Source organism: Protopterus annectens, chromosome 7.part0 (genome assembly GCF_019279795.1).
Source record: "Protopterus annectens isolate FY-2018-M chromosome 7.part0, PAN1.0, whole genome shotgun sequence".
Lineage (NCBI taxonomy): Eukaryota > Metazoa > Chordata > Ceratodontiformes > Protopteridae > Protopterus > Protopterus annectens.
The window spans coordinates 341,207,566-341,234,127 of record NC_056739.1 but is presented as its reverse complement, the minus strand read 5'-3'; positions in this window follow the sequence as shown (position 1 = coordinate 341,234,127).

Genomic DNA, 26,562 nt, shown 5'->3' with positions numbered 1-26,562 from the left:
GACAGTAGATTATTTTGCTATCATGCGGGGGAGGGTAGAGTTTTGGTCATGCAGCTACTGGATATGGAATGGGGAAGATGAATGAAGAGTTTTTTTAACTGCACACCTATCCTAGTATGTAGGGTACAAAGTTATGCTGGGGACACGGATCTAAAAAATACTCTTCATTGCAACACTTGTCTTTTAATAAGAAAGTGTGCTGCAGCAGATAGGACAACAGATCAGCATATTCCCCTCACATTGGTTGGGATGGTTCCCTTGCAGTGATTCACTTTGATGACAAACTATCTTGTTATCATGGGGGGGGGGGGCTACGGTTTAAGTGAAAAATCTTTATAAATTCAACAGGGTAATGGACTGGATGTCCTGGCAGTTTGTGATGAAAAGAACCTAAATACTGGAGGCAGTGGCCTTCCTGAATAGGGCTGCCCAGGAAGGGGTAAAATTCCTTGGCATTGGTCATATCAGGTAACCAGTTACAGAATGGAAACTACTGAGGGAGTGAACATTGGAGAGTTGCTGTCGAAGAAGCCTGAAGTTGCCTATTACAGAGTGAAAAAAATAAAGCAATAAGCATGAACTTAATTTTTTTCAATGTCAGTTCAGTTGCCTTTCTAAAAAGAATAAAGTCCACAGCATTAGATTATTTGGTATGACATAATGACCCTTAGAAATCATGTTAGTTCTTCTAAAAAATTCATTTTAATGAAACAAGTTCAACTTCTCTACACAATGCAGTATTTGTGTTGGACAGAGTGGCAACATTGTCTGCCTGTTATCTCTTTGTATCTTTGAATTTCATAGCATAATAAAGCAAATAATCATTCTTTCCCAGTTTAATTGCTACTGTAGTCATTATAATAACTTGTTGAAACAATGTCAATGTTTTAACTTTTCTTTAAGGAGTTACTTGTTATTCTAAAAGGTACTTCAAAATGTGTGTGGTGATGTGCACATTTGTGAAAAGATATGTGCACTGCTTCATCTTTTGTACATATTCTATTTGGTTTATGCCCTTGGGATATGTTGCACTGATGTGTGATAACTGAGTGGGAAAAAATTACATAGACTATTGTACCCCATGCTGAGTACTGGGTTTATAATGCCTTGTTGTTGCACTGATATGCCTGTATGGATAAGACTGTAAACCTGACTGTTGTTAACAGCTATGACCTTTGTGTTGCCTTGCGGATAATGCAGATATTTGTTGTATAGTAGGTCCCCAACATTACAGTAAACTAGCAGAAACAAGTGCATATCTCCAAGAGATACTGATTATAATATGGGGGATGCAGACACATAATCAGGTAGTGCCTGTGTATCTCAGTGAGTACAGGATCTCTTCAACGTCATGAACAGCTCATGGCCAGTGGCATCTGGTAGAACATTCAATGCTCATAGTCAAAGGCAAACATCTGTTTTCTTCCATCTGACTACACACTCCTGTGGGGTTAGGGATAGGGCTCAGAAATAATGTGAGACAGGGTACGTATACCTCCATGTCTAAATTATTCATGTGTACTAACCCCAACCCTGCCCATAACCCTGTCTCTAATGCTACATATTAATTTATAAAAAGCTGTTTCCCTAATAATGCCACTACACAACACAGACAGCCACACACATGCACACACTACAAAACACATGCAGTACTCTGTCCTCTACCGTAAGACATATTTTAACCATAACCTGCAAACTTCCACACACACACACACACACACACACACACACACACACACACACACACACACACAATTAAATCGTTCTCCTTACCTAAGCAACAGATTATCACAAAATCACACCAAGAAATCTACCCCTTACATACCCTCACTCTGACCCTACATGCCAACACTAGCACATACTCCTGTACCAACTCACTTAATGAAAGAAACAAACCCTTGAGTTTTCTCCATTCAGTATAAAATCCACAAAGCTGTGTAAAGTGCATTTGATCAATTTCACCAACAGGAAACTCTTTCAAACATATAGATAGATAGATAGATAGATAGATAGATAGATAGATAGATAGATAGATAGATAGATTTTTTTTAATATGGTCAATATTCAGTTTGTCAGTCATGCGTTTAATCAATCTATCAGTGGAGTTTGTTGTTTCATTGATTATGACGTTTGTAAGTGGTTGGTAGTGCTTTGCTTTACTGCGGTACAATATATTAGCTACAGTACTGCAGTCATAATTGTGCTACACTGGAGTTAGTAGATGTAAGCAATGAGGTGTCGGGCAAATTTCCCCACACTGGGATGGAAAATTCAGTTATGCTACTTGTGTGCCACCTGAGATGTGTTACTTGTACTTCTATATTATTTACATTTAAGGTATTACTAGGCCAGCTGTTTGACAGACTACAGAATAAAACTTTCATTTTTTTTTTTTTTGCATTTGAGTAAATAATGTAATATTTCATTAATTTCTAGATCAGCATTGCTGCTTCACTTCCACTTCTGAGTGACAAAACACAATTCCCATCATTCCTTCGTACTGTGGGTAATGCATACTGGCAGCCAGAGGGGCTTGCTCAGCTAATTAAACACTTTGGTTGGAGCTGGGTGGGAATTATATATGCAGATAATGATTTCAGTGTACAAGGAAGTCAGCAGCTAAAGGAAGAATTAGTCAACAGTGGGATGTGTTTGTCATTCTATGAAATCCTTCCTTCAAATCTGAAAATAAATCAAATTACATACCTTGTAGATACAATTGTTTTCTCGTCTGCAGCAGTAGTCATATTTTATGCTTATGGACCACAGATAACACTATTAATGGAGAAGATGATCATACACAATGTTACTGGAAAAGTCTGGATTGCAACTTCCAGCTGGATAACTGATCCTATGTTTTCAAAAAAGGAACTTTGGAAAATCTTAAATGGTACCATAGGATTCACTGTACCCAGTGGAGATATTCCTGGATTTAAAGACTTTCTTTATAACATTAACCCTTTCAGATATCCACATGACATTTATATGAAGATATTTTGGGAATTTGTATTTAACTGCAGGTGGATGGATAACAAATCATTTGAATACCTGCAGAGTGAAGCAGAAACAACAAAACTTTCATTCTGTACTGGTGAAGAAAAAGTTTACACTCTTGACCCAACCATATATCCAGTAGATGATTTCAGATACACATACAACATGGTGAATGCTGTGTACACTTTGGCACATGCGATACATGACCTGCAGTCATGCAAACCCAGTGAAGGGCCATTCAGTAATGGAACATGTGCAGTGAAGCATCAGTTTCTACCATGGCAGGTATCATTTATATCTCAAATCATTTGTTTATTTTGCAGCTTTCTTTAAGAGTGACCCCATCTACAGCTTTCCTGATTTCCTTTATAGAGATACCTGTTAAGATTGCATCTTCCCTTAAAAACATAAAAGACATTTGTTAGGTTCAGTATAGGACACCTAGAATAGAATACTAGTGTTGATACAGCCATGTAGCAGTTAGTTTGCTGAATCACAATGATTGGTTCCCTAGTCTGACCCCTTATTTCCATGCAGATATTGTATATTCTCTATGTACTTGGACTGTTTATAACTAGGGTCTATAGCTTTGTATTTTACTGATGGTATATGTGTCTTATTCAACATGTCATATGTGTATTAATATTTGTACTAATTTGTGTATTTGCAGTATGTTGCAAAATGATGTCAGTCTTCACCTATGTATATGCATCTTCTGTTCTTAAATTTATGGAGCTTTTCTCCCTAGACCACTACATAAAACAGATACAGTTATCCAGTTGGACTTTCCTAGTAACAAGTGTTAATAAATAAAATAAGCAATATTACCTTCTTACCTGGTTTTCTTACAGGGCACAGCATATCTTCTTGATCCTGCATTGAAAAAATTCTAAGTAAGATGTGTTAGGAGATGAGCACCATATTTTGAAGGTTAGTTTATTGGTTGTGTCATGCTAGTACTCTACTATAAAGGGATGGAATGAGATTGTGGAATGTGCTATATTTTTGTTGCTTAAAAAGAAGAAAGATTAGGGCCAGCTGCATTCTGGACTCCAGTGATATATAGGCATCAGCTGTGGAATCAAGTCTTCATATGATAAATTTGGGCTTGAGTTCAGATTTTTGTCTTTCATTTGATTTATGGCTAATCAATCCTTTTACATGGATCTCTCTTTTTTTTTTGCACTAAAGAAACATTGTAACAATTTTGCCTTTATATGTGGGGAAGTAAACAAAAAATAGAAAACCGAATGCTTGAAACTTGACTTGGAATTAGGATATGTGCATTACTTAAGAGAATTGATGGGAAAAAGTTTGGAACTCATGAAAACAAAAATGGATTTATAAGCAGTTGACACATCTTGCTAAGAGCAGAATGTATGTAATTCACGAAACACAGCTACATGATGGATCGGCTGGAAAACAAGGCACAGGATATACACTTAATAAATTTATAAAAAAGCTGTGCTGTAATATAATGATATAAAAACATGGTTGAGAAATTCAGAAATGTATAAATAATGTGCAACTACATTTTGCTTGCATTAGCAATGAAGATGGTCATATGATTCGGTTCAAGAAGAAACAACTTACTCAGTCTTACTCTGTCTCTATACTATGGAATTCACTAACTCTAGCTACCTGACCTAACACATTCCAAAGCCTCTTTAAAAATCATCTCAAAAATACATGGCTCTGCTCCTGCATAAAGCCTGCCTAATGCTCAGCTCTTCCTCCACACTAGCCTCTTCCTCTTCTGTCACATTTCACTCCCTTATAATCTGCAAGAGCCTAAAGCTCTCCTAGCTCCATCTCTGTTCCTATACCATATCCTTAAGCTGCTGCTGAAACTGTAATGTCTCTATTCTTCTTAACTCATTCGCTGTCTTTCTGCATCAGTAACTTTCTTGCTATTATTTTCTGACTGAATTTTTTTTTCATGTACTGTAACAGTCAGTGTCATACAATACACTAACTACATGCTACTTTTGGATGCTGTCTACTCAGAGGCTATGTATATGGTGAGAGTGACTATTATTGTCTATAATAGTTTAATTCTATAGAATTGTCTACATGTGTAGTATATATTGTAATGTCTTGTAACATAATTTATGCTCTTTTAACTTATTTTTGTATAGTATTTGTAATGTCATTTCTATTGTTCTGGATTATACTGTATTTCTATTGTGCTGTATGTGGAGCTTTTCTCCTGGAGCCTTTGCTAAAAATGGCTTCTGTAGACCCAGTTAGACTACCCTGGTTAACAAATATCAAATAAATAAAAATAAATAAATAAATACATAAACTTAAAAATATGTTGGGAGTTGTACCATTTAAAAAAAACATGCGGATGGGTATATTTTTCAATGATCTACACTTTTCATAGATGTTGCTACAGTATCAATAGTAGATTAAGTGCATCTTGGGTCCTTTGTGATTTATAAGTAATCTCCCCAATACACACACACACACACACACACACACACACACACACACACACACACACACACACACACACACACTGTTTAGACTATGCATAAATGCCTTTTTTTAGATCCTCATTGCTCATTTAAGACTATGCAAACTTCATTCAGTATTCTCCACCAGTTTCCATACCCATCAATTACAGCCTCTTGACTGTATACACCTCAAATGTCCAGTTTTGCTGAGAAAAAATGTCAACAGTGAAGTATTTCACATTGTTTTACACAAATGCATACTAGTACAACAAAGCCAGACTAATAACTATTTAACCAGATAATGAAAGCCTGAGTCAGCAATTCTCATCCACAAACAGCACTGTTACCCAACAATTATAACCTCATTTTTGACTGTTTACACCTCAGAGTTCTGATAGTGGTAAAATAATATTTATTTCACACAAATTCATACCAGTGCTACAAAATCAGACTAATAAAACTTCAAAAGATGGTGAATTACTTTCGTTCACAGACACCTCTGTATCCCCCATTTGATTATGATAACTTATAATACTTCTCAACTTCTTAGCCTATGGATTATTGACAAAGCAAAATTAATGAGGGACAGTGGGACATGTGAAGAATCAGAGACGTATTTCTGTTACATAATGTGTGTGTGTGTGTGTGTGTGTGTGTGTGTGTGTGTGTGTGTGTGTGTGTGTGTGTGTGTGTGTGTGTGTGTTATTCTGAAGGATGTACATTTTGAAATTCAAATTTCTGTCTTACTTAAATGGCTGCAATCCACACTGATTTACCAGAAACCACACATGTTATGAAGAACAGTTCAGAAATATGTACAAAATCATGAACAGTTGAAAGATGCCTAATTTTTAATTTTTCACATGAACAACAGTCACAAATATTCCAACATTTTCACACCGATGCACATCAACCCAACAAAGCCAGATGGTTAACTAAGTAAGCTACCAGAGGATATTTCTTTCTTACACAAATGCTGCTCCCACATCCAACCAGGCACAGTTTTTGCCACATTGTGATGTAAAAATATAACGGTCATGTAATCTCTTTTCAATCTTATTAGCTTTTATGGAGATATACATATCTCGTCTCCTACTGAGAGTGAAATATGTCATTTGTGATCAGTGTTCTACTCTGTGCAACAAACTTAAAATATAATAAATAAAAAAAACTCCATCTGAATATGCAAAACTTCTCTCTCAACCTCTTGAGTCTGTTGGTTTTGCACTACCTAAAAAGGCACTATAGGGAGACTAAAGCCTTAGCCAGTATCTGAAATCCTAGCAGCAACAGGTGCAGGTCATCTCTGGAAAAGCAGCATGGTCTGTGGCTCATGTCATCCCAAGCTGAGAAATACTGGATCCCCGAAGAATGACACCAGTAGCTAAGCCTATTACTGAAATTGATCATTTTCTGTTTACATTGTGCTATCATTCTTGGTGAGGGTAGAATGCTGCTCAATGTGAGGCCCATACCAGCCTGCAATGCCTATTGAGAAAGGTCCATTATGTCACTCTTCATATAGTCCAGGGCGGTATGTCTCAGGTTATTCACACCAACAAAGGACTATGATTGAGTCATACTGGTACTTGAGGTTGAGTGACCTGACTGCCTGCATGATCTGATGAATCCTGGTCTTTGATAGGCAACTGACTGTAACCCTCTCTTTATCACATTTGATGTGCTTAAATGTTATAGTATGATACAGTAAAATAATTTCTAGATATTGCATAAGCCATCAAATGTTTAAATCCATGTATCACCTGATTAAATTAGCATCATCAACTGCCCAAAGGCACCCAAATAAGTTCAAAGTCTTTCTCAGGATACGCAATTCACATATAACACTGATAGTTATTGTAAAAATGGCAAAAAATGACTAATCTAAAGAACACATCTTGAAAAACACAGAAAATGTGAGCCTTACTGAGATTCATGATATGCTTGTTTATTACATGGTTAGCCCCAGTGGCTTCTTTCATAACTGGTCTCAATGTTTTTGTTTGTAACATAGTGTACTTGGAATAGCTGTATGAAATTTAGGAATCTCTACATTTACTTAAAAACGTTTTTGCTTAGTGAATTCCTCATTGTTTATTACTGTGTATGATTCTTTTGGATAAGTGACATATATGTATGAATTCCAAAATATTGCACTCTAAGTCTGCTAAGGATACCTGCAGGATATAATTCACGGTACGTTTCAAGTCATTAGGTCCATCTTTGTATAGTCGATTAGCTAATATATACTTTTGGGAAGAATAGCAGAGTTTTTTTTTTTTTGAGGTGAGATAGCAGTTGACCTGGTAGAAAATGTTAAGGAAGCCACATATCCTTCATTATTCTTGTAATTTTTGTTTTGTGGGTAACTGACAGATGATGGCATGCCGTGAGTTTCCATGGGAAAGGGCAAAGACAGCTGTACTGAAACGATATGTTAGAGAAGAGCTCAGTGGACTTTCTCCCTTCAGTATCGTCTTATAACTGAGGCCTATGATATAGTTTTGCAGCTAAATACTAAATGTTCTCACTTATAGTTGGTTGTTATATTGTACTTATGTCTGGAGTTATTTCTTAAAGTACATTTCAGTGATTTTATAGACTTTAACATTTTACTGTTCTGTTTGTAATTAATTTGTTTTATTATCTTGTAGCTTCTCTATTATGTTAAGAATGTCCATTTCAGAAACAAAGCTGGCCAGGAAGTGTATTTTGATGAAAATGGTGACATCCCTGTGAAATTTGATGTGCTTAACTGGCATCTCATCTCCACAACTTCTATGAGAAGTATAAAGATCGGTACGTATGAACTGCAAGAAATTCCTGGGCTGGAGCGTGGTAAAATCCTCACTATAAATGAATCTGCCATCATGTGGAGTGGAGGATACTTGCAGGTAAGATTAGAATAGTCTACAGTCTTATACAGATGGATAATCTTTCGTTAGCTCATTAAGTGCCAAATACTTTTTAAATTTATTATATGCAAAGATAAATGATAACACATCTCAAAAATATTATCCTGAAGCTTGCAAACATGTCTTGGATGATCACCTTCATTTCAGTATTATATCAGGAAAATTGAATGGAACGAGTAAAGAGACGATTTTTCATTGGATTTTGGAGGTAAAATGTTCTCCATTCAGATGAGGATAAAATGAAATTCACGAAAATAAATGAATACATAACAAAGTGTGACATCTTGTGCTTAAAAACATAAAAGTAAATTACCTAGTTTTCTAGAAATGGGTGCAAAGTAACATTAAGGAGAAAGGGTGGATTGATAAAAGGAAGGCGCACAGAGAGGTTTGCCCACAATGCCCTTGATCTCCAGATTGCAGAAGATACACTCTGATCCATAGTTTTTCTGTGATGAATTTGCTGATTACTTGTTTCAGTAGAAAATCAATGCCAGTCTAAGTTTGTATCAGTACTGATTCTATTGTTTCCTGGTATCTCTCCTTTTTTATCTCTATGACTGTGAAGTTGGCATATATGTTTGTATATGTTTGGAGGACATGGTAAGCTTGCTCTCCACACTGGGGGGGGGGGGGGTTAACCCTGCAAAAAATAAACATACTTTTGATTTTCTTCAGCAGGCTGTTTATTAAGTAGTCTGTCTCAGCAAGCCGAGTCTTTAGTTAATTAAACTTCAGCAGTAGTAGGTTAAGTACATGGAAGCTATTTTTAAATAGTGAAAAAGACAGAAAAATAGGAACATGAGAACAGTACTAGGCAAGCACTGGTAAAGGTGTTAAAATGACTAGCCATGTATATTTTAAAAGAAATAAAATTAAATGTCTATCCCTGCATTTCAAGTACTTAATAGTGCTCCCGTCATTCATTCATAACATGTAAGAGGTCTACGTATCTGTTACTTGCATAGCATTTCTACAATTTGTTGATGTTTCGTGGAACACATTATATAATTTATGAGCAATGTGAAAGTCTTTATACAAAATGTTTATATTAAAAAAGCATGAGGGAGAAACCTTTAACATGCAGTTTACACCACCACTGTTATGCAACTGTATTCCTTCTTCTATCATGTTTTTGAAGAGACTTTTATTTGAATGTATGAAGTCATTTATTAAGATCATACAATTATATGTCTGTTTTATTTACTCATATTTGTTAATTGGGAATGCCCAGCCTGGAATTCTCAAATTCAGAGTGATTTTGTGAAGATGTCTCTAAGACTCAGCAAGATTAGTACACTGTTAAGTAATCTTCCTAATGGAGAGATGATAAAAATCAACCAGGGAAGGACAGTAGTATTGTTGGAATTGAATTCATCTTCAATTCATGGGCAGAGTTAAAAAAAAAGACAGCTGGGTATAGAAGTTACAGGATAAAAATGTTCCCAGTCCTGGTATGTACACTGGTACCAGGACTGGAAAAAAATGACAACAGTGTAGAATCCTCAAGATACGGAACCATTCCTAAAATGGGGTTAGGCCAGGCTCAGGGGAAGGATGTGGAAGGAAGTAGTGATCTAAAAAAAAAAACACAAAAATCACAGGCCAGAACAGAGGTCTACAGATGATGGAGTGGACTATTAAAGATAAGGAAGAAATTATGTACGGCTACTATAATGAATGAAGACCAGAATTTTCCAGATAGAAGATACTGAAAAAGCACAAACATGGTGTTTCTACTGACTCCGGGAACTATAGACATATTAGTCTGACCAGCTTTGTCTGCAAAGCCATGGAGAAACTCATAATGGACCTTATCAACAAATGTATAGGTAATCTCCAAACACTGGATCCTAACCAGTTTGAATTTGTCAAGGGGAGATCATGCTGTTAAACTTGGTGGACTTCTTCCAGACAGTCACAGGGCCCTGGATGAGGGAAAACCTGTGCGCACAGCCTACGTAGACCTAGCCAAGGCATTTGGCATTATCTCTTACTCTTGCATTATTATCAAACTCTCCAAACTCTCCCAGCTAGATATCAACCCATATATTGTAAGGTGGGTTGTCAACTGGCTCACTGGTAGAACCCATACAGTCAAAATAGGGGAATCCACCTCCAACAGCAGACCTGTAACCAGTGGTGTTCCACAGGGATCAGTCCTTGGACCTCTACTGTTTAGAATCTATTTCTTCAAAGTACAAGCTAAAACTAAGGGACTGTGGCTGAAAACGTTTGCTGATGACTGCAAACTGGGTGCGGTCATAGAATCTACAAATGATGTCCACATCCTTTAAAAAGGTCTTACGCAAACAAATGATTGGTGCCTAAGTCATGGTCTCAAACTCAATGCAAAAAAACATGTATTATCATCCCTTTCAGTAAGAGCGATGTTCCTACAAATTACCACATCAATGGCAATACCCTAAGTATGCACTCAGTGGTGAGGGATCTGGGCACTCAGGTTGACAGCAACCTTGCTTTGATCACCATGTTTCCACAGTGGTAAGAACGGCATTCTATATGGCTCATCTCATAAGTAAGCACATTGCCTTGAGAAAAGGAGAAGTTATAACCTCCCTGTACCCTTCACTCATTAGGCCAATAATTGAGTACAACGCCTCTTTTGGTATGTACCATTCAAAGCACTTGCAGCAATTGGAGAGACCACAAAGGTTTCTTGCAAGGAAAATTCAAGGTCTTCAGCAGCTATCCTATGTGGAACCGCTGAAATCACTATCACTTTATTACGTTTCATACAGACTACTCAGAGATGATCTCTGACTTGCATATAAGGTGAACTCTGGCCCTGTTTTATTGGAAATGCTGCACATCCAGGGGTCAAATGGCACACAGGTTAGTCACTCCAAGGACCTAAACCTGGTATGTGACATAAATAGGACCTGCTGGAGGGACAGATTTGTCTCTCAGAGGTTACCATGTCTTTGAAATAGACTCCAACTTCATGTCAAACTGACCACCTCATTGGACCTCTTCAAACACAATCTCGAAGATTGGATGGGTAACTGTAAATTCACCCCGGGGGTTCCACCTGTGTCCCTGTTGGAGATGAGCAATAGCTGCTAATTGTGGTAACAAGGGTAAATTTGGCTAGGCTTGTAAGGGCCCTAAGGCCATTAGCTTAGTAACCTCCTATGCTGCCCAAACAAAAGCTGTCCAAAACTTCAAATGCAAGATTGTACCCATTAATACAGCAGATCCATGAAAAATATTACACAGACAATGAAACTTTGGCCCACTTAGAAAGAAAAGAGACAGAAGAAGTGTGAAAACACACAAAAAAACTACAGAAAGGTATTAAAAAAACATGGACACATGGAAGAAAAAATCTGATATGGTACAATATATATGCAAAGTATAAAGGCAAACCAATCTTGATAAGAATAAGAGCTCCAAAGATATATATGAAGAGAAATTCAGGCAAACTCTTAGAGATATTGAAAATTTCACCATACAAAATACAAAAAAAAAATAAAAAAGAGATTACAAAGGGGTAAGGAAGAACAGAAGATCAGTAAAGCAGAAGTTAAACAAGTAGAAACTGAAGTTATAGAATACCTGCAAAGTGAAGGATTTACTATAGAAAGTCTAACACAAGGTATATCACAGCATGATGGAATAATGTCCACCCCAAGTAAAGAGAAGAAGGTAGAGTGGAAGACAGCTGAAGAAATATGTACATGGGAAAGAAAAAAATATTTCATATGGTGCAATATTTATGAAAAAGAGAAAGCAAAACTAATCAATGCAAAAGAAGTAGCACCAAATATATTTTAAGAGAAACGCAGACAAAGGATTCCGGATATTGAACATGTCACAGTACAAAAAAATAGATAAATAAAAAAACAAAAAATAAAGAGGGGAATAAAATAAATCAGAGGATTAGTAATAAAGAAGGTAAATAAATAGAAAATGATCTTATGGATTACCTGTGAAGTGAAAGATTTAGTTTAGAAAATCCAACTCTGGTAATGTCACAGCATGATGGAACAATGAGTCCCAAATTAGAGATAAACAGGTGAAATGGGAAGAAGTTTGCACAAGCAGCAAAATGAAATATTTCCCCAATGACCACTTAAACAGGCACCAAAATTAAGTTTCCCCAAACGGCAGTCTGTCAAAGTATTCACGATCATCAAAATAAAACATTTCTCCTGATTACTCTTAACCAACACCTTGGCTAAATTCCAGGCAGTCCCAAACCCAGTAAACACTTTAGCGTATGCTGAGCTATTTACAAAATCTCTGTACAGCTATATTGATAGCTGTATAGAGTGAGCTGTGCCCACTCATACTAACAATAAGACAAACTCAAAAGACAAGCCACCCTGGTGGAATCACAAAATCAACCGGTTATATAACAAAAGAAAAAATAATCCTGTTCAAGTGTAGGAGAAAGAATGCCATACATACTAAAAGCCATCTAACCAATCTAAATGGGCTGCTAAGAGTGTTAAATATTTCAAAGGATAAATGTGAAGAAAAAAATAACTTCTCAGGCAAAGGACAACAACAAAGCTGTTTACAGATATGTCTGTAACGTCAGGGGAAATATACAACAATGCACTGAACTTATTGTAAATGGCATCATCCACACTAAACCAGAGACCATTGTCATCCTTTTAGCTGACAGGTTCAGCTTAGATTTTTATCCCCAGTCCCCCTGACAGTCCAAAGGAAATACCACATCTCACAATCCCCCTAACCATCAATAGTGAAATGGTCATCAATGCATTTTAAAGTCAAAGCACAAGAGCCAGCAAACAGTGACAAAATAATTTATTGAAAAATAATAGTGGAGAAAAGAAAAACACAAACCAGTTTCGGCTAAAAATACTAAGCCTTCATTAGTGTGTCAATATTAACAATTAATTCTTCTCCTTAAATACTAAATCCACCTGGTGGTAATTGGAAGAAATTACATTAGTAGTACTTAAAAATATTCATTCAGTCCTGGAGAAAAAAGTGCCCCTAATTTAATAATCCATTTTTTTCTCCTTTTGATTAAGTATTTGGTGCCTACCTGCCTTATTGTTTACATTACCCAATATTTTATCTATAATCTTCTTCTTTCAGCTTTTCCCGGTTAGGGGTCGCCACAGTGGATCACCTTGTCCGCTCATGATTGGCAGTGGAGTTTTACGGTGTTGAGTTTCCAGCCTGGAACCTTCCACAGAAGACACACAGACACTCACACCTAGGAATAATTTAGAGTGTCCAATCCACCTACAGCATGTCTTTGGGATGTGGGAGGAAACCGGAGCACCCGGAGGAAACCCACGTGACCACAGGGAGAACATGCAGACTCCGCACAGAAGGCACCCCAGCCGAGCATTGAACCAGAGAACCTCTTGCTGTGAGGTGGCAATGCTAACCACTGCACCACCGTGGCCGCCCCAATATTTTATCTATAATAATGAAATTAAATTTAACATTAGAGTGTTTTTCAGTGTGGTTGTATAGTGCATTGCTTGTTCTCTTTGTTCTAATATCGCTAAGGTGCTCTGAGATACTGAACTTGAAAGGTCCAGAGATCTGACCAACATAGAAGGCAGAGCAGCTGCACACAGCCATGTATATCAACCAATCTGATTGATAATTGGCAAAAAAAACAATGTCAAATAGTTTGCCACTGTTCTTAGCTAGGCTCCCCAGGACCATATAAATCCAAATTCCATTATAACAACCTGATGTTCAAAAATAGGAACTTTCCAGGTGGAAATTACATTATAACAACCTGATGTTCAAAAACAGGAACTTGCCAGGTGGAAATTACATTATAACAACCTGATGTTCAAAAACAGGAACTTGCCAGGTGGAAATCGAGAAAGTCAAACGATATTCTCCAATGCAAAAAAGGTGCTTCATGCACAAAATGTCACAGACCAACAGCAGGAAACCCACAGAGTATTCCAGAAAAAAATCACCTCCTGCAAGTATGGTAGCTGCATGGCTCCAATAGTCCTCAATCAATGTCAAAAGCACAAGAGCCAGCAAACAGTGACAAAATAATTTATTGAAAAATAATGGTGGAGAAAAGAAAAACACAAACCAGTTTTGGCTAAAAAATACTAAGCCTTCATCAGTGTGTCAATATTAACAATTAATTCTTCTCCTTAAATACTAAATCCACCTGGTGGTAATTGGAAGAAATTACATTAGTAGTACTTAAAAATATGGAGAAATATTCCAAAGTCACGATTTTTAAGGATAAAAAGGATATGTTCAGATGCTAACTCTCATCATATATATGAACAAGATTTGGTTACGAGATTCAAGCAAAGAGGTTACAGACTTTGATTGAGGACTATTGGAGCCTTGCAGCTACTATACTTGCAGGAGGTGTTTTTTTCTGGAATACATCAATGCATTTTCCAAGGCCAAAACCACTGCAATGATGGGCCCTGCTAAAATCCCAGGATCTTTAATAAATAGCATGAAACCTGACCTCTCTGGTCCACTTGAATCACTTTTTAACTGGAGCCTTCAGTCAGTTTTTTTTTTTTGCCCAAGGAGTGGAAGATGGCTACAGTCATTCTGCTACACATAGGAGGTCCAACCACTGATGCAGATAACTACAGGCCCATAAGTCTTATCAGCCTCATATGTAAGGCCATGGAAAGAATCATCATGGATGTGATAAATGAAGATATAGGTAACCTGGAAATGCTGGACCCATCATGGTTAGACTTTGTTAATGGAAGGTGTGATGATCTGAGGTATTGCCAGCTGTGCCAGGAAAAGTAGGGCATTGGATGTGTAACATATGCCAGCACAGCTATCTGAAATTTTGTAAATAATTATGTCAGTTGTATATCAAACTGATTTGTACAGATATTTGCGTTGAAAATGTATTTGTAAAGTTGATTGTGTTAAAATTGTACAAACAATGGGTCCTAACTGCATTGTAATTGAATTAAATGTGTATGCGTTAATAAAGAATACTGGAAGAGAAGATGTTAATCTCAGTCCCAGCTAACTTTGAAAAATAGTTGAAATTAAATTAGGCCATAACTATAGTATCTTAAAGTTCTGGTTGCAGCCAGAGACAAAATATCTAAAAAAACAAGTATTAGGAAGCCTTCTTTACTGTCTCTAGCAGGGAGCTAATTGCTACTCTGGAAGGGTAAAGGCTTGAAATTGTTTTATGACTTACAGGAGCTGCAGCAGATCTAAGCAAAGCTCTATCTGTGTGTATAGTAACACATAGGTGCTAAAATCCTGGCAGCTTCTAGTGTTGGTGATAGTGTGAGAAACAAAGTCAGATGACCAGATTTATTATTATTATTATTTTTATTATTATTATTATTATTATTAGTAGTATTATTATTATTATTATTATTATTATTATTATTATCTCTCAGTCAGATTGAGCAGTCTGTTTCCATGGAACCTGACATAGAATGATCCCTCACCTTCTTCATCTTGCCTTGCCCTAGTAAGTGAAACAGGGAATAGTAACTCTTTAGCTTAGTCAGGAAAATACATTGAAATTAGTTAAGTACTGTTTTTCAGTATCTGTATGAATCTATTCATCTGTTATTTTAATATTTCCAGTGGTTGGAACTCTGGTATTTACTGTAAACAGATATTTCTATTTTTGTGTTATTTTATTTATCATTATCAAATATATTTAAACTTTTCATTGTGGTTGGTCCTTTTAGAAAATATTTAAGCTTTGAGAGTATTTACATATATTTATTTGGGGATAACTCTGGACATGCCTAAAAGCCTTGCTATTGGTCAAACTACCATTTGTATTAGTATTAATTGTATGTAGTATAATTGGGTCTCCTTGTAAAAGCCTTAAAGTAGCTGGCAGGGGTTCTGGTAGCAGTGAAGCTACATTATAGTCTGGGTAGAAGGGGGCATAGCTAGTAAATCTGGGCCAGCCTTTCACAAGTGTGTGTGGGTGTGTGTGCATGTGTGTGTACAAATCAAATCTCAGAGTGTGTATGTCAGCTACTTGGAGTAGGAACACAAAGCACTGGTTTCACAGAGAGGGTGTGGGAGGACTTAGCTTGGAATGCCATCTAAGGACTCGACTCCACAGCTGGACCAGTGAGGAACCATATTGGGCTCCTGGTGCCAGACAGATATAAAGAAATACAGACCCTGATCTGACTGCATTCCCTGTGTGTTCTTAAGGGAAACTGTGTTGGATGCAGACAGGAATCTGGAAATACTGAGTGTATCCATTTGTATTCCAAGTGAATGTCCCTCTCCAGTGTCAGTGTTAAGGATTCAGGCTCCTTGTTTACTGGCCCAGAGTGGGGATGTCACAGAAAGTCATGCATTTTAAATCTGGTGGACTTTTTTTGAGAGGTTCACCAAAGCTTTGGATGAAGGTAGATCTGTGCAAAAAGCTTACCTCAAACTTCTCAAGGCTTTTGATGCAAAATCCCCACTCCAGCATTATAGGCAAGCTCAGTAATTTGGCTATAAACCATTTTATCACCTGCTGGATAGTCAACTGGCTCACAGATAGGATCCAGGAGGTCAAAATAGGTGAAGCCACTTTCACCAAGAGGTCGGTCACTAAAGGAGTCCATCAGGGCTGAGTACTGGGCCCACTCCTTTTTGGCATCTGTTTCCCTGAAATGGAAGAAAATGCTAAAGGTTTATGGCTGACTACATTTGCAGATGATTGCAAGTGGGGGGGGGTATCATTGACTGCAGCCACTAACATTCTTCAAGAAGGTCTTTCTCTGACTAACAAATGGTGTCAAAGCCATAGTCTTAAACCCAATGTTAAGAAATGTGTAATCATACCCTCTGTGAATTCAGCCATCCTGCCTAATTACCATGTTGATAATATGCCCCTAAGAGTCAACCCAGTGGTGAGGGATCTGGGTACACACATAGGCAGTAGCCTTGCCTTTGACCACCATGTGGCCACAGTGGTGAGGAAATCCTTTTATGTTGTGCAACTTATATGTAAGGGCTTGGCACCTAAGTCGAAAGAAATTGTTATCCCACTGTACTCTGCCCTTATCAGACTAATCATAGAGTACAATGCTGCCTTTATATGTACCTGACCATGCATATACAGCAAATGGAGTGACTTCAGAAGTTCCTTTCAAAAAGAATACAAGGCATAACAAACCTATCTTATACAGATTGCCTTAAAGCCATTTCCTTTTACTCAATCTCCTATAAATAGTTGAGGGGTGATCTGTGCCTTGCTTACAAGGCATCAGCAAACCCCAGGCTTGTGAATCTCCTACATATTTGTAAAGAGTACCAGAAATACAAGGTCAAGGGATATTAATTTTGTCTGTGACGTAAACTGAACATGCTGGACAGACAGATATGTGTCCTAGAGGCTGGCCCTCCTATTGAACAGGCTTCCCATCCATGTGAAGCTGAGTTCATCTATTACCTAGTTTAAACACAATGTAGACCAGTGGATGAGAAAGAGGAAATTTATACTGGGCCTGGCACCCATGTCCCTTATGGACAGAAGTAGCTTATAAATGCCTGGCCCTCAGTGTCCTATATGGATACAGGACATCATTATTCTTTCCGGAAAACATGGCTAGGCTTAGAAAGCCCCCCCTCCCCAGGCTGTTAGCTTAGTAGCAATCTATGAATCTATGAATGTATGAAAGAGCAATGGATAATGCAAGATGCAGCAGAAAAGAATATGCCACAAGCGGATGCCCTGGAACATTCTGTAGAATACCCGCAAGAAACAGACAACAAAGAAAGTGCCCTTAGTTTAGAAGAAAATGATCTAAGGGAAGAGTTGCTTGATTTAATCGAGATGGGTAGTCATATTAAGATCTATGAAAGAAATTGATTACAATAAGTCAAATAGACCCAAAATGTTAAAAGTCTGATAAAAACAGATGCACACAGTAATCAAGACTATTAACCAAAATTCATGTTATAGACTTAAATATGATATATTACTGTGCAGCTAAATTAATAACTGATAATCTTACCACAAAAAGACAGAGCAATATGGGAAAGGAAGGGAAAAACTAAAATGCCATCACGGAAGCATTGAATAGAGAATGCTATAAACTAATTAAGACAAGAAGTGTCACTGTTAGAACAATACAGAAGAGGGGATAGATCAACAAAAATAGATAAAAAGACAGACTTGATAAAAGTAATGTGCAGTATTAGAACAAACCAGGATATATCATACATTGTTGCAAATTATAAACTAAAGCTAATAGCCCAGGCAGGAAAACATAGAAGATATGCAGGTAAACATAAAGGAAAAGCACAAAATAAGCAAGTCATTGATAACCCAAAACATTTTATAGAAAACTGAGAAAAAGGCAAAAGGAATAAAAACTACTAAAAAAGCAGAAACACTTTGGAGAAATATCTATGAAAACTCTGTGGAACTTAAAGATGCTGAATGGACAGAAATAGTAAAAACAATAAGAAATTTAAATGTACAGGATATGAAATGGGATGAAGTAATGCTCAGAGAAATTTAAACCAAATTAAGGAAAACTTCTAACTGAAAATCCACAGACCCAGATGCAGTACCTAACTTCTATATAAAAGTATTAACATCTTTACATAAAGAACTAGCCCTAAGTAAGAAATGCTTATATGTGCATCCCAACCAACCTGGTTAACAACTGGAAAAATGATACTGATCCTTAAGGATGAACCTGCAAACTATCCTAAAACTATAGACAAGTAACTTCCTTCCAACGATGTATAAACTATATACTGGAATTGATGCCAAAAGACTTTATAGTTATTTAGAAGAAAACCAAATCATGGCAATAGAACAAAAGGGAACAAAAGAAAGTCATATGGAAAAAAGGATAAATTGCTGTTAAATAAACTCATAATGGAGAATTGCAAAAAAAGGGGAAGAATCTTAAGTAAGGCATGGATAAAGTGCTTACAGATGTAACCTACATTAATCAGTTACATTACAGTGACCATGAAACAGTGGCAAACCACTTTGCAGCTAAGCCATGATAACAAGCAAATTACTATCCTAGGGATAAAAATTAAAAGAGGACTATTCCAGGGTGACTGTCCATCACCACTGTTCTTTTGTCTTATCCTTAACCCATTAAGCTGTCTACTTAACAGATTAGGTCATGGTTAACATTTTGCTCACAGAAAACAGCCAAGTGTAAAGACTTTTTGTCTTCTTTTTAAGGATGACCTAAAACTGTATAGTTCATCAGATGAGAAAGCAGAACTGCAAGTGGTTAAGACTTTCTCTGATGATATAAGAATGTCATTTGGTCTTGATATTTGTGCAAAAGCAACATCTAAAGGATGAAAGCTGCAGCACCAAGAAAATAGGAGTCTGGGAAAGGAATGTAATGTAAATGAACTTGAGCAAGAGGGAGGGTATAAATATTTGGGAAATAATAAAAGATCAAGAATGAAACATGAACAAATGTGAACAAAACTCAGTAAGGAATATTTTACCAAATTAAAATTAATACTTAAAACTGCCCTGACATTTTGGAACAAAGTCCAAGCTATAAACCAATTTGCTCTTCCTGTTCTAACTTACAGTTTTGTAGTGACTGACTGGCCTGAAAAGGTGTTGGATCAGTTAAGCAGGAAAACAAGAAAAATGCTTCATGCTTATAAAATGATATGCAAAAATCAGTGCATACCAAGATTACATGTTTCTCATTCTGAAGGAGCTGTGGGCCTCCTAAAAATTGATTACATGAATAGATCTGCAATCATGGGACTTCATTTATATCTGCTAACTTCACCAGATCCAAATATAAAGAATGTTTTGCAACATGCAGAGAATAAGTACAACATGACTTATCGGGTCTATATCAGATCATCGAAACAGCTCATTATCGAATGCCGTAACATCGAGCTGCAAAACTCGAACCCTAACAATATTGAAACCTCAAAACAGTAAATTTTTTTTCAAGGGAAAAAATTCACTGTTCTGAGACACACACCATAAGTACACTAAAAAGCAGCAATCCACACAAATACATTTAAAAGTTACATCTAACCTTACACTACACTGCACATGCACTACTATCGATCCACTTACCTTAACCCAGACCCTAACCCTAAGGTCCGTCACTATTGCACACTCACCTCATCCGCGTCCTAACCCTAACTCACTTAACTCACCCCTAACCCCAAATTCTGTCACAATCACACACTTACCTGACCCACGCCCTAACCCTAACTCACCCAACCCATGCCCTAACCCAAACGTTCGCACAATCACACACTTATCTTAACCCAACCCGTAACTTTCCACCGCATCGCTGAAAACAGCGAAGCCACAATAACGGCCAACCAAATTCTTTCCCTAGGAAAGAATTTGGTTTTGTGCAGCTTCGCTGTTTTCAGCATTCGCGATATTGGGCTCAATATTAGATCATTCGAATTTCTGCTGTATTGATGATCTAATATAGACCCGACTTAGTGTAGCAGAAGCATATAGGTGTCAAGTGGAAATGGAAATCTAACCAGAAGTAAACAAAAACAAAGTAGCAACTAAATGTGCCAAAAACGGAAACAAGAATATAAGGAGAAGAGTCAGATAAAAAGGTAGAAATGATGAAAAAGCATAAACATAGCTGCATGTACAGAAAACTCCTGGAACAACCTGATGTCAATTGGGATTTGATCCAGAAATGGTTAAGAACAGGTGAATTTAACCCAAAAGATGAAAGGTTAATATTGATGGCCCAGAATAATGGATTATGTACCCACTAGTTTACAACGTTCACTGAGCATGTGGGGGAAACAGATAAATGCAAGTTCAGTAAAACAGAAAAGAAAACAGCCGCATACATTGTTGCTGTGTGTGATACACTAATGTCGGCTGGCCTGTATACTAAAAGGCATAACAATGTGGCAAGACTGTTACTCTGGGGATTGTGTAAATGTTACAATACTGAAGTATCTGAAAACCACTAAAACATGAGCCACAAAGCATTATAGAGAATGATGAAGTTAATATCAGATGGGATCACCCAAAAATAGTTTTATTTATTTACTGACATTTGATTACTGGGAAAGTCTGACTGGGTAGAAGATCATTTTCAATGGAGGCCCAGAGAAAAAAGTTCCAAATTATTACAAAACATTTTAAGATCAATAATTTTACAATCTTCAAAAATAAAACAAAAACATATGCAATTTAAGAATTCTGACAAATTAGACATAGTAAACAAAAATTGGTTAAGAGCTGTATAATGTATATGACAATCATTTAATATTTAAAGAAATTTTAAACAGTTTGTAGAGAAATTAAAGGTAAGTTTGTCTAATGCAAATAGGAATTGCAATATGAAATGCGGGAAAAGCAGGCTTGTGGTTATATTTAGACAGAAAGTCAGGGAAGAGAATTAAACAGTAAGGAAGTAAGTGAAGAAGGGAGAGTAAGGAGATATAAGGAATGAAAATGTACTTATTCACATTTAGGGATATAGTTTATCCTGTTTTTGAGCAAGAACAAAGACAGATTTTATCTAGAAAGTCTTTCAGCATGGTTTTGAAGATGAGAGGGAAGTGTTAGTCCTGATGGATACAGGTAAGGAGTTGAGTGCCTTAACAACCGTATACAAGCACATACAATGCCCAGCAGATATGCTAGGTATGTAGGCAGACAGGAGTTTTTGGTCACTGGATTGTAATGACTGACTGAGAACATAGTTGTATAGAATTTTTTTAGTGCTGGACAGGCAGAAGGATGCAGGATACTTTTATAGGTGGCAAGAAGTTCTGTATATGTTAGTTGATGTGGCAGTTCTAACCAATTTTGGCTTTTCAGTGCCTTACAGTTGTGGATTCTAAAAGGGTTATGTGTTGTAAATTTAGTAACTTTGTTAAAACATTGTTCAAGTTTTAATTTTTGTGAAGCCTGGAGGTTACGAAGGATGGGACCATGATAAAAAGAGCGGGGAGGAGATAAGTAGTGGCAAGTGTAGTTTTAGTTGCGTAGGTGAGAACGTTTTTGGCTCTGTAAAGCATCCCTAGTTTTTGTTGAGTTTTCATATGTAATTTTATATTTGTAGGTTGAACGTAAGATTATCATCCAATATCACCCCCTAATAGTTCGCTATGAGTAGTGAATTCAATGGTTGTATTATCAAGAGAGAGGACTTTAAATTTTGCTTTTTCATGTGAGAGGGATTTGGGGAAAAAAGTAGTAGCTTGGTCTTTTTTGGGTTGTGCATGAGCTGTGAATTATGAATCCACGTTTCAGTGGCTGTTAAACTTCCTGAGTAATTTTTTGAAGGTGTACAGCGTGGTCAGATGTGCAAATGAGAGTGGAATAATCTGCATATTGTATTAGAGTGGCCTGTTGTGTGGAAATATAAAGGATGTTGGAGAAAATGTTAAAGAGCAGGGGACCAAGGATAGAGCCTTATGGTACATTGGTAAGGAGAGAGTGTGGAGTGCCATTTTACTGACTGATACCTGTTAGACAGGTAGTTTTTGAACCACAGAAGGGTGGGCTTTGAGGAAATTTGAAGTAGAAGTTTGCTGTGACAAGTTGTGTTGGAAGGCTTTAGACAAGTCTAGAAATAAGGAAGAGTTTGTTATTATCTTTAGCTTTATTGACAGTATCTGTATAGACTAGAAGGGCAGTGCCAGTACTGTGGGAAGGGCAGAAGCCATGTTGTATAGGAGATAGGAGTTTTTCATTAAGAAGATAGTGTAGCAATTGTTTTTGAATACATTTTCACGTATTTTGGCGATGGGAGATTAAGTTATTAATGTCTGTTGAATTTCCTCCTTTGCGCAGAGGGATAATTTGTGACTTTTTCCAGTGAGAGGCAATGTGGGATTCCTAACCTGATCTACATATAAAGATTGGCACAGGATGGGTAATACTGTTGGCTGCTATTTCAGGTAATTGTGTGTAAGGTTATCTGCTGAAGAAGAGTATGGTTTAAGTTTAAGAGCAGTTTTAGGTAGGATGTGGGCACAGGTTTGAAGGTGAAAGTGGTTATGGTTATACATGGCTATTGGGAAGAGTTTGGATTAGACGCTGAGGAATCTTTGATAAGAGATGCTAAACTATCTATAAAATAAGAGTCTAACTGTGTGGCAGTTTGGAGTGGTGAGTTATTGGGAGAGGGGTTTGGGTTGGATTTTTGGCTGTGATGTAAGATTTCTTCAATGGACGCCCACAGTTTTTTTGGGTTGTGTTTAATATTGTTTCAAAGGTCATTATAGAATATTTTTTGTCTTCATTTATTTGATTTTTAGTACAATTACAAAGCATTCTGAAGTTTTCATGATTTTGAAGTGTTTGACATTTTTGCCAGCCTTTTCATGCGTTTTCTCTATCCTGCATTAGTATTCTACTCTTTTTTAATAGCCAAATTGCATTGTTTACAGTCTCTTCCTTCTAAGAGGTGTAAGGCTATTTAGGATATTTAAAAAAGATATACTGAATTCAATTACAGCATCATCTAAGGGTAGGATTTTAGGAAGTTCCAGTTAATAGATGATAGTATAGTAATGAACTTGATTTTCTGGGTTAAACTATAAAGGTCAAGTGTTGTCATATAAATATGGTGCTTAACTGGATGTGAGAGATATCTAGATGCATAGACTGAGAGATGATCACTGAGACAGTCTGCCATTGTACCTGTGGTGGACTAATTGCTAGAGTCTAATACTAGGATCCAGACTAATAGAGAATTTGATGTCTTGTTATAATGTGTGGGGCTATTAATTAGTTGTGTGAAACCATATAAGTTCATGCTAGATTAGCGTTTATGTCTAATCAATTGACAATCACATCACCTAGTAGTACTTTTTCTTGTGGAAACGTTATGTATATCCAAACTAGGATGTATTCCAGTGTCGCTGATTGCCAGCAGGAGGGATATAAAGGACAGTAATACATATTTGTTTATAATTGTTTATTTTAAGGAAAGCAATAAGAAGCTCTGCAGTACTGAATTTTGGTGTTAGTTTGCTGTAAGTGGACATGGGCTAGGTACCCGGAAATATTAAAGCAATACCACCACCTTTACTCTTTCTACGGTCATTATGGATGATATTATAGCCAGGAGGTTTAACATTAGAGTCATTTTTGCTGGGTTTAAGCCAAGATTCAGCACCTGAGAGCAATCAATTTATAGCCAGAACAAAGCAATCAACAGAGATGCAAGTAAAATAGGTTGCTTGTCATTTCCTGAGGCTAAATAACTGGCATAATCAGTGCAGTCTACTGGTCAAGCAACATTTCCTTAGAGTGCACAGACTATTTCACAGAGACTTTCAATCACAGAGCAGGTTAATATGCAGCAAGGGTCTTCATGATAAATATGCTTACATTAAAAATGACAAAATTATCAGTAAACATGTAGGTGTAGGTCCTTGTGGCAGATCTGCTGTAGTATTGAGGTTAGATATAATAACCGCAGTCTCTGCTCTATGAAGGAAGATAGTGACTGAGTATAAGAGCAGACAATACTGAGGGGATATTTAGCAATACATTCTAATCTAGATGCGAGAATTCAGATATAGTAGTTCATGAACAGAAGGCAAAAGTAGCATTGATCATTGAAATTGCAACACCCTTTGATTACAGCATCTTACATACAGAGAGACGCAAAGTCATAAAATGCCAGGATTTGCAAGCAAACATGAGGGCAATGTGGAAGAAGGATACCCAAACCATTTCAATGGTAGAAGGAGAAAAGGGTCTCATAAAAAAGAATTTGCAGTCATATTTAGATATGCTACTGATACATGTAACCTCATATGAGTTACAGAAGGAGCCAGTTCTGGGCACATTGTTGGTGCTGTAAACAGCACTTTTGGCTAACATCAATGACTGAAACAATATTAATTTCATGAACTTCAATCACACTTTGACCTAGGAATGGGGTCCAGTCCCATAATAATACTAGAAACCCAAAAGACTTAGAGAAATTAAAACCAAATAATACACACAAAAGTTGTCTAGCAAATCAATTTCAAAAACCATTGTAAGGATACTCCTGTCAAATGCAATCAAATTCTGGAGAAGTAGTCAATACAAAGGCAGTAAAACCAAAGTGACAACATACTAAATATTTAGAGATATTTGCTTGCTTAAACCATTAAAAGTCAACTGCAATAGCAAAAAAAGAAGGAAGTGAGGGATGTGTGTTCTCTACTGATGAAGATTTGGACATGCGTTATTGTACATATTCAAGTATGTAAGTATGGAAAATGTCTGCAATTGCAGCAACATTCCAAAAAAGGAGATGTAATGGGGTGTTACAGCAGCCAGCATATAGGAGACGGATGATTAGGTTCCAAAAGTTTGGAGTTTCTAGCTGGGATGATTACTTTTGTATTATTTTATACTGTGTCAAATCTAATGAAGTCACCTGGATGCCATACATTTTTTATATGAGTACAAACTCCCAGGCCCAGCACTTCCTGGAATTCATCAACTCAAATGGCCTGGATCAGATGGTAAACTCCCCTACCAGAGGTGAAAACATATTGGACCTGGTCATCACTAACATGGGTGACAGGTGTTCCAAACTGGAGGTCAACCCGTCACTGGTTAGATCAGACCATAAACTAATCACTCTGGATGTTCACACCACCCAACTAAGGAAACCACAGTAAAAAAACTTTTCTAAAGCAAACTTCAACTTACTTAAGACAGAGGCAGTAAGTTTTATAGCTCCCACGCTAAAGGATAACACTGCCCAGGACGCAGAAACCTTTACAAATGCACTCTATGAGCACCTACAAGGATGCATGGATTGTGCCATCCCCAGCAAAACCAAGACTCGCTCCTGTAAGAGAAGGAAACCAGTCCCAAGAAGGAAAAACATCCCTGATCAGTATCAGTAAGAAACTAAGGTCCCTCATAAAATCATTCAAGGCTAACTTCGAAAAAATAATAGCCAAGGATTCAAAAGATAACCACAAAGCCTTCTTTAGCTATGTTAAGAATCTAAGTGGCAACTCACAGATATGCACTGAACTAATGCAAAATAGCACGAAATATACTGAACATACTGATATTGCCAACATCCTGGCAGATAGAGTCAGTGCAAACTTCACCCCCTCTTACCCCCAAAAGAGTCCACAACAATACTGGAAAAGTGTAGTGTCCCAGAAATCACAGACGCACAGGTGAAAATAGCCCTTTCAAAAGCCAAAAACACAGTGTCAATGGGCCAGATGGTGTCCCAGGCTGCGTCTTGCATGAATTACAGAAT